This window comes from Tachyglossus aculeatus, chromosome 2 (genome assembly GCF_015852505.1).
Source record: "Tachyglossus aculeatus isolate mTacAcu1 chromosome 2, mTacAcu1.pri, whole genome shotgun sequence".
Classification (NCBI taxonomy): domain Eukaryota; kingdom Metazoa; phylum Chordata; class Mammalia; order Monotremata; family Tachyglossidae; genus Tachyglossus; species Tachyglossus aculeatus.
Genome location: NC_052067.1, coordinates 128,915,779 through 128,926,062, shown reverse-complemented (window position 1 = coordinate 128,926,062; position 10,284 = coordinate 128,915,779). Strand labels below are relative to the sequence as shown.

General features: G+C 43.2%; 1 non-coding gene across 1 annotated transcript; it reads right to left on the bottom strand.

Moving 5' to 3' along the window:
• Nucleotides 1-3,012: 3,012 nt before the first annotated feature.
• Nucleotides 3,013-3,150, bottom strand: LOC119924636. The gene has a single exon (XR_005449338.1). It is a non-coding gene; the product is annotated as a small nucleolar RNA SNORA7 (small nucleolar RNA).
• Nucleotides 3,151-10,284: the final 7,134 nt, after the last annotated feature.

The window sequence follows — 10,284 nt, the reverse complement described above, 5'->3', positions numbered from 1 at the left end:
TAAGGAATGCTAAAGCATTCAGTGATATGCCTGTAACCTCCAAATTAAGGATTTAATTCAATCCAAATTAAGGATTTAATAGTCACCATACTCCAGGAGAATCAACGATCATCATAGTCACCATCTTCTAGAAGAAAGGAGAGAGTTGAAAGTGGATATTTTGACTCATCAATAAAAACAAATGTCCCCAGGCAGGCTACAATGGCACTGCAGAATAGTCAAGATGAAAATGAACATCATAGATAAACAGGAGATTCTACACGGATGATCATTTCTGTGCATGTCTCCCAACACAGAAGTGGAGATTCGTGGAAGTGTAAAAGACCACTTAAACTGCGGAACCGTGAGGAATTTTTGAGGAAGTACCGTAAGCATGTTAATAAGAAGGAATCTGATGGTATTACTGCAGAAACCGGGAAGTTTGGAGGACATATGGTCCCCAGACATCTGAATGAAAAACCTCATCTCCTAGCTGGAAGAGCATGGACCTGGGTTCTAAATAGGGCTCAGCCATTTGTCTACTATGTGACCTTGGACAAGTAATTTCATTTGTCCGTGCCTAAGTTACCTGATATGTAAAATGGGAACTAAGATTGTGAGCCCTATGTGGGATGGAGACTGTGTCCAACCTGATTATCTTGTATCTACAGTGCCTGGCATTTAGTAAACGCTGACAAATACCATAAAATATATAATAAAAAGAACAAGCTCTTCCTCAACATATGGATCCTGAAGAAGTGCCGCTGGATTTCAAAGAGTCACCATCTTCCAGGAGAATCAACTATCACCATAATCACTATCTTCTAGAAGAAAGGAGATAGTTGACACTGGAAAGTACCAAAGAATTTCACCCTGTCTAGTTCTCACCCCTGTATTCCTTCAAATCAATTAGTGCAGTGTTTTTCACCCTGGAAGGTCTTAACAAATGTTATCATTACTATTACCTACTAATTCTGGCAAAATTCTTGACAGAATATTGGAGAGGAATGGTGGTTAGAACCAGTGAAGAGTTTGGGGATTGAGTAAACTGAGTTCAGTCGAGGGGGTGATGTAGAAGGAATCAATTTTGTTGTCAAGGGAAGTTAGTTCGGGTAGGACACTAAATGGGGCATAATAACTTGAGAAAATTGGGTGGTCTCAAAAGGTAGGAGGTCTCTGTGGGGGACCAGCACAGATTTGCAGGGAGGGATTGTGTGGGAGAGAAGAGAGGTGAGAGTAGAGACTGTACAGTGACAGTGATTAGAGATGACGAGATTGAGTATGTGAGTGGTTGAAATGAGGTGGAGGAGGAGGTCAGTAGAGTTGAGGAGGGGTAGAAAGCCGGCAGTGGAAAGGTTGTTTGGATGTCCACATTGGTACTGAAGTTCCCAAGGGTCAATATGAGGATGAAGAAAGAGAGAAGCAATGTGAGAAAGGGATCAGAATGGTTCAAAAAGATGGAGGTAGGACCTGGGGAGAAGTAGATGACCCGGACTAGGCTCCAGAGGATGAGAAAGAGAGGGATGGGGGAGGAGGAATGGTACAATATGTTCCATAGCAGACAAGTGGTGAAGCCAGGATTAGAACCCAGGTCCTCTGACACCCAGACCTGGGCTCATTCTACTAAGTCAGGGAGCATAATGAGGCCCAATTCCTTAGAGAAATCATTAAAAATGATTCTCAGTATCCCCCCTTGCTACAGGACTTGGGTTACATATGTGGCCTTTTTAGAATGTTATTTCCTCCACTGTCTTCCACTTCTATCCCCCCACTTTTTTCTCTTTCTCTCAATTCTCACTTTAGCTTGTAAAATCAATCAGTGATATTTATTGAGCGCTTACTGTATTCAGAGCACCGCGCTAAGTGCTTGCAGAGTATTATGCAAGAGTGTTGGTAGCCATTATCCCTGCCCACAGGAAATTACAATCTAGAGGGGGAGACAGACATTAAAGTAAATTACAAATAGGGGAAATAGGTCAGTACAAGAGTATTTATCTAAGTGCTGTGGGTCTGGGGGTTGGGTGAGTATCAAAGTGCTCAGCAGGTACAAAGGCAATGCAAAAAGGGGGCAAATAGGGAGGGGAATTGAGGGTTAAGTCTTGGAAGAGATATAATTTTAGGAGGGCTTAGAAGATGGGGAGAGGGGTAATCTGTCAGGTAGGTGGGAGAGGCAGATCACAGGGAAGACATGAGCAAGGCTTTGGCAAGAAACAGACTCAAGGAACAGTAAGCTTATCATTTTTCCTTATGCCACTTCTAGTTCCTTCCCCTATTCTAGTCTAACTTTTGTAGTCTTTTAGATGATAGTTGTATCTGATCTAGTTTTGCCTTGCAGTTACTGGTGTGGTAGTACTAAACTCTCTAGACGTTTCTGGTCCCATCATCAAATGACTGTAGTTAAGGTACAGTTATCATATTCAAGATGGTTCTGGTGAACGTGATTCTCCCAGGGTCTAAAATTACTCCCTAGATATCACCTAAACTGTGGGGAGGACTGTTAGAATATACACAAATATATAGTCATGGCTCAGTGGAAAGAGCACGGGCTTTGGAGTCAGAGGTCAGGGGTTCAAATCGCGGCTCCGCTAACTGTCAGCTTTGTGACTTTGGGCAAGTCAGTTAACTTCTCTGTGCCTCAGTTACCTCATCTGTAAAATGGGGATGAAGACTGAGTCCCCCGTGGGACAACCTGATCACCGTGTAACCTCCCCAGCACTTAGGACAGTGCTTTGCACATAGTAAGCACTTAATAAATGCCATCATTGTTATTATTATGTACAGATATATACAGACATATGTATATGGCTAGATGTCTTGTCTTATGCTGTCAAGTCGTCTCCAACTCATAGCGACAACATAGACACATCTCTTCCAGAAGGCCCCACCTCCATCTGCAATTGTTCTGATAGTATATCCAGAAAGTTTTCTTGGTAAAAATATGGAATTGGTTTACTATTGCCTCTTTCCATGCAGTAAACTTGAGTCTCCACCCTCGACTCCCATGAATCTGCTGCCCAGCACAGGTGAGTTTTGATTTGTAGCAGATTGTGCTCCACGCTCTAGCCCCTGCCCAAGCTAGGAATGGAATGGGTAGGCCTCTGCTTGACTCTCTGTCCCGTAGTCAAAACTGGTAGAGTACTGGAAACTCTCCAGGTGTGACTCTGAGAAGGGATATAGTAATATACGTACTAGAAATAGATATATCTGTGGTTTACTGGAATGTGCACAGGCCTGAGAGTCAGAGGACCTGGGTTCTAATTCCAGCTCCACCACGTATCTGCTGTGTGACATGGGCAATTTATTTCACTCTGTGTGCCACTGTTTCCTCATCTGCAAATTGGAGATTTAATCCCTGTTCATTCATTCATTCAATCGTATTTATTGAGCGCTTACTGTGTGCAGAGCACTGTACTAAGCGCTTGGGAAGTACAAGTCGGCAGCACATAGAGATGGTCCCTAACCAACAACGGGCTCACAGTCTAGAAGGGGGAGACAGACAACAAAACAAAACATGTGGATAGGTGTCAAACTCATCAGAACAAATAGAATTATAGCTATGTGCACATCATTAACTAAATAAATACAATAGTAAATATGTACAAGTAAAATAAATAGAGTAATAAATCTGTACAAATATAGACAAGTGCTGTGGGGAGGAGAAGGAGGTAGGGCGGGGGGATGGGGAGGAAGAGAGGAAAAAGGAGGCTCATTCTGGAAAGGCCTCCTGGAGGAGGTGAGCTCTCCATGTCCTAGGGCTTTGAAGGGAGCATAGAGGAAGCTTGGCAGATGTGTGGAGGGAGGGCATTCCAGGCCAGGGGAAGGACGTGGGCCAGGAGTTGACGGTGGGACAAGCAAGAACAAGGCACATTGAGGAGATTAGCGGCAAAGGAATGGAGAGTGCAGGCTGGGCTGGAGAAAGAGAGAAGGGAGGTAAGATAGGAGGGGGCGAGGTGATGGAGAGCCTTGAAGCCGAGAGTGAGGAGTTTTTGCTTTATTCAGAGGTTGACAGGTAGCCACTGGAGAATTTTGAGGATGGGAGTAACATGCCCAGAGCGTTTCTGTACAAAGATAATCCGGGCAGCAGAGTGAAGTAAAGACTGAAGTGGGGAGAGACAGGAGGATGGAAGATCAGAGAGGAGGCTGATGCAATAATCCAGTCGGAATAGGATGAGAGATTGAATCAGCAAGGTAGTGGTTTGGATGGAGAGTAAAGGGTGCATCTTGGCGATGTTGTGGAGGTGAGACTGGCAGGTTTTGGTGATGGTTTGGATGTGTGGGGTGAACGAGAAAGCTGAGTCGAGGACGACACCAAGGTTGTGGTTCTTCCTCCTGTTCTTCCTCCTAATTAGACTGTAAGCCCCATGTGGGACTTGATCTCATATCTACCCCAGCACTTACTTCAGTGCTTGACACATAGCAAGCACTTAACAAATCCCATAATCATTATTATGCCAAGAAACACATCTGCCCATGAGGATCTTGCCTTCCGGCACATTCTATGCATCTTGGGCTGGGGCTAAAATCTGCTCCTGTGCACTCTTGGACCCCTCCATCGCTGCTGAGAAAACCAACATGGTAACTGCCATCTTGTCTCTCGCCACTGAAAGTCCTTGATCGTGACCTGGTCCAGGCATATTGGGCCAGTGCTTGCCCCCTCAGGTTTTCAGCGTACGACCACCCAGAGAGCCAGCCGCATGGCCTCAAAGGGCACAAGCATTCACCATAGGCTGCCCATGTGGACTTGAACAGCATGACCTAGTGGACAGAGCACAGGCCTGAGAGTCCGAAGGACTTGGGTTCTAATCTCGGCTCTGTCACTTGTCTGCTGTGTGACCTTGGTCAAGTCACTTAACTTCTCTGTGCCTCAGTTACCTCATCTGCACAATGGGGATTAAGACTATGAGCCCTATGTGGGACAGGGACTGTGTCCAACCTGACTAGTTTGTATGTACCCCAGCACTTAGAACAGTACTTGAGACACAGTGAGTGCTTAACAACAATAATAATAATAATCATTAGTATCATGGATCATTCCCTGAATCCTCCACCAACTTCTTCCTGATGCCTATTGCCTCTCCATCACAGTTCTTGGGGCACTGCTCCCAGCATACCATGGGCAAGGCTGCCCGTGGGGACTTAAGGACCACCAATTAATAATGATAATAATTATTATCATTACGGTATTTGTTAAGTGCTAACTATGTGCGAGGCACTGTACTAAGAGCTGGGGTGGATACAAGCAAATCGGTTTGGACATAGACCTTGTCCTACATGGGGTTCACAGCCTCGATTCCCATTTTACAGATGAGGTAACGGAGGCACAGAGAAGCGAAGTGACTTGTCCAAGGTCACGCAGCAGATGAGTGGTTGAGCCAGGATTAAAACCCATGACCTTCTGACTCCCAGGCTGTGGGCTATCCACTAGGCCATGCTGCTTCTTCACGCTTGCTCTCCAACTGCTACACAGACATCTTCCTTGGATCCAGCACCCCATATTGAGGCTCACAGGGCCCTCTGTGTCTTCCACTGGACTGCCATGTTGCCTTCCCAGGATCCTGCCCTGGCTGTCTTCCACATTCCCAAGGAACCTCCATTCCAACCAGCCTCCCACCACCCTGGCAGGACAGAGAAAATAGCCTCAGCCTGGCACCCTCTCCACAAAACCTCGGGAAGACTGTGGCGGCCATTGCCATAGTGGTCTCTGTGGTTGCATTGTGACCATGGATTCTGAGCCATGAGGGTCCTGAAATTCTGCTCCTCTAACCACAGCACCCTAGAAAGGAATCTTTTTGTATATATTATTAGAAACAGCATGGCTCAGTGGAAAGAGCATGGGCTTTGGAGTCAGAGGTCTTGGGTTCAAATTTCAGCTCCACCAACTGTCAGCTGTGTGACTTTGGGCAAGTCACTTAACTTCTCTGGGCCTCAGTTACCTCATCTGTAAAATGGGGATTAAGACTGTGAGCCCCCCATGGGACAACCTGATTACCTTGTAATAATAATAATAATAATAATAATGTTGGTATTTGTTAAGCGCTTACTATGTGCAAAGCACTGTTCTAAGCACTGGGGTAGATACAAGGTAATCAGGTTGTCCCACTACGGGCTCACAGTCTTCATCCCCATTTTACAGATGAGGAAACCGAGGCCCAGAGAAGTGAAGTGACTTGCCCAAAATCACACAGCTGACAAGTGGCGGAGCCGGGATTTGAACCCATGGCCTCTGACTCCAAAGCCCGGGCTCTTTCCACTGAGCCACTCCCAGAACTTAGAACAGTGCTTTGCACATAGTAAGCGCTTAATACATGCCATTATTATAATTATTATTATTATGTGGCTGGTCCTGAGATATTGTACTGTGATCTTTCAGTCTCACACATACATTCGGGCAGGGATTGTCTCTATTTGTTGCTGAATTGTACTTTCCATGTGCTTAGCACACTGCTCTGCACACAGTAACTGTTCAATAAATATGATCGAATGAATTCATAGGTGAATTTAGCTGACAGTGGTATTTTCTTCTAAACTGTAGACTAGATTGTAGACTTTAGACTGTAAGCTCATTGTGGGCAGGGAATGTGTTTATTATATTTATTATATTATACTCTCCCAAGCACTTAGTACAGTGCTATGCACACAGTAAGCACTCTATAAATACAATTGAATGAATGAATTAATTAATTCTAGAACAAAAAGATGCATATATTCATGTATGAACATAGAAAAAAATAAAGGAAACCAAAATGAAGATGTATCCCATATTCTCCCTCACATTTAAGACTGTGAGCCCCAGTTACTGTGTCTGACCTAATTGACCCCAACATTTAGAACAGTGTTTGACACATAGTAAGCTCTTAACAAGTACGAAAAAGCAAATAAACAATATAATGCTTGAGGATGTAAAGAAATAACCACAATCAAATACTAAAGCTATTGAAGGGATGTTTTAAAACATCCATTTATTTCTTGAATTTCTGATTTTTTTTTACCATATCATATTTAGTTAATCCGAATCAGTATGGAAATTTCACATTCTTGTGAATGTTGAAAGATGTTTGGTTTTGGAAGGAGACAGCACATTAGTTCCACCTGTCTGCAGCCAACTTAAATCTTTCAAGCAAGTTGACCATGAAAATACATAAGCAAAACCCAGATGAACAGAGGTTGACTAAAATTTTCCTTTCATTAAATCAATTCCTCATTAATTATTTTTAAATGAACATTTTCCAGAAAATGATATTCTGTGAAGCTATTTAATACTACTTTTGGGTGAAGAGCTCTCAGGTTTAAAGAGAGTCTGTTCAAGACATATTAATAGATGAAAGATGGTAAAGAAAAATCTGATCTTATCTCAAGGTCATTTGCCAGCAAATAGGCTGACAATTGCTCTTGCAGATCACATTAATTCATGTGAAGGGTATCCTTTGATTCTCTGGCCCCCGTTTTTACATTATGTGCATGAAATGCTTATGAGATATTATGCCTCTATTATGCTTTGAGTTCATATGTGCTACCAATATTTGGTGTGAAAATCAGGTAACAAGTCTTAATGTCAGAGATAATTACCTCAAATAATAATTAGGCTTTTGATTTTAATCATTTTATAAACAGTTTCCGTTCTGAAAATAACATCTCTGGTTGTTCATCGGTGAATGAGAATAAGAAAAAAGCCAATTTTTACAAGGACAAACAAAGTCACAGAACTTTCAACTTACTTTGTGGAATCTATTGGTGATTAAAGCCTATCACAAATCTACAGTTGGAAGCGGTGTGGCTTAAGGAAAAGAGAATAGGACTGGACCTAAAGAGAACTGTGTTCTAATTCAATCGTATTTATTGAGCACTCTGCCCCTGGCCAGCTGTGTGATCTTGGGCAAATCACTTAACCATCTGCGTATCATTCATTCATCCATTCAATCATATTTATTGAGCGCTTACTGTGTGCAGAGCACTGTACTAAGCACTTGATAGGTTGTCCCACGGGGGGCTCAGAGTCTTCATCCCCATTTTACAGATGAGGTAACTGAGGCACAGAGAAGTGACTTGCCCAAAGTCACACAGCTGACAATTGGCGGAGCGGGATTTGAACCCACGACCTCTGACACCAAAGCCCGTGCTCTTTTCCACTGAGAATAATATACTGGCTCCTCCTTAGATCATGTGTCCAGTCTTTGACCTGATTATCCTATAACTACCGCAGTGCTTGGTATTGTTAGAGTACAAAAATATTGTTACAGTAAGAAGCATAATATTTTATTCAATCAATCAAAAATATTAAGCACCTAATGTGGGCCATGCAGTGTGGCTCAGTGAAAAGAGCACGTACCTGGGAGTCAGAGGTCATGGGTTCTAATCCTGGCTCTGCCACTTGTCAGCTGTGTGACTTTGGGCGAGTCACTTCACTTCTTTGTGCCTCAGTTACCTCATCTGTAAAATGGGGTTTTAGACTGTGAGCCCCAGGTGGGACAACCTGATCACCTTCTATCCCCCACAGTGCTTAGAACAGTGCTTTGCACATAATAAGTGCTTAGCAAATACCATCTTTTTTTTTTACTAGGACCTTGGGAAAGAACAATATAGTAGAGTCGGCAGAAAAGTTCCCTGCCTACAGGGAGCTCAGAGTCTAAAGGGGAATGCTGACATTAAAATACATTACTGATAGGGGAATAGGAGAATTGGAGACTACGTAAATTAGGATATGTACAGACTAGGTATTAAAATTTGTTTCTGATCATTAGATATATTGTTGAGACAATTTAGGATAATAAATTGTAATTTCATTGATTTAGACAACTACTTCAATAAGATTGGTAATTACCACCTTGGAAGAAACAGAACAAATGTTACCACATATTTATTACTCTATTTATTTATTTATTTATTTATTTTACTTGTACATTTCTATCCTACTTATTTTATTTTGTTGGTATGTTTGGTTCTGTTCTCTGTCTCCCCCTTTTAGACTGTGAGCCCACTGTTGGGTAGGGACTGTCTCTATGTGATGCCAATTTGTACTTCCCAAGCGCTTAGTACAGTGCTCTGCACATAGTAAGCGCTCAATAAATACGATTGATTGATTGATTGATTGAGGGTAGGTGGGACATGGTTGTGGGCAGGAAACATGTTTGTTTACTGTTGCATTGTACTCTCCCATGTGCTTAGTACAGTGCTCTGCCACAATAAGCACTCAATAAATTCGATTGCATGAATGAATGAATGACACTTCTGCCTCCCACTCTCATCTCAACAGTGCTTTGAGAATAGTAAGTGCTTAACAAATATCAATTTTATTATTATTGTTAGTATTATCAGCCTCCTCTCTGATCTCCCATCCTCCTGTCTTTCCTGCTTCAGTCTATACTTCACTCTGCTGCCCGGATTATCTTTATACAGAAATGCTCTGGGCATGTCACTCCCCTCCTCAAAAATCTCCAGTGGTTGCCTGTCAACCTACGAATCCAGCAAAAACTCCTCACTCTCGGCTTCAAGGCCGTCCATCACCTTGCCCCCTCTTACCTCTCCTCCCTTCTCTCCTACAGCCCAGCCCACAGCCCCTGCTCCTCTGCCGCTGAACTCCTCACTGGGCCTCATTCTCGCCCGTTCTGCCTTCGACTCCTGGCCCACGTCCTTCCTCTGGCCTGGAATGCCCTCCCTCCGCACATCCACCAAGCTAGCTCTCTTCCTCCCTTCAAAGCTCTATTGAGAGCTCACCTCCTCCCGGAGGCCTTCCCAGACTGAGCCCCCTCTTTCCTCTCCTCCTCCCCATCCCCCCCGCCCTACACCGTTCCCTTCCCCACAGCACTTGCATATATTTGTACAGATTTATTACTCTATTTGTTTTACTCATAAATATTTACTACTCTATTTTGTTAATGATGTGCATATAGCTGTAATTCTATTTATTCTGATGGTTTTAACAACTGTTTACAGGTTTTGTTTTGTTGTCTGTCTCCCCCTTCTAGACTGTGAGCCCACTGTTGGGTAGGGACCGTCTCTATATGTTGCCAACTTGTACTTCCCAAGCGCTTAGTACAGTGCTCTGCACACAGTAAGTGCTTAATAAATATGATTGAATGAATGAATAGAATTTACTGAGTAACTACAGTATGCAGAGCACTGTGCTAAGCACTTGGGATAGAACAATTCATTACCATTGACTTTATTTTATGATAAAGCCTGACAGAGCTACTTCCAACACTTGTTGATGGGACCGGCCTTGGGATTTGGGGTGGGAGTTTTTTTATCATTCTTTTTATGACACTTGTGGTATGTTAAGTGCTTACTGGGTGCCAAGCATTGTACTGA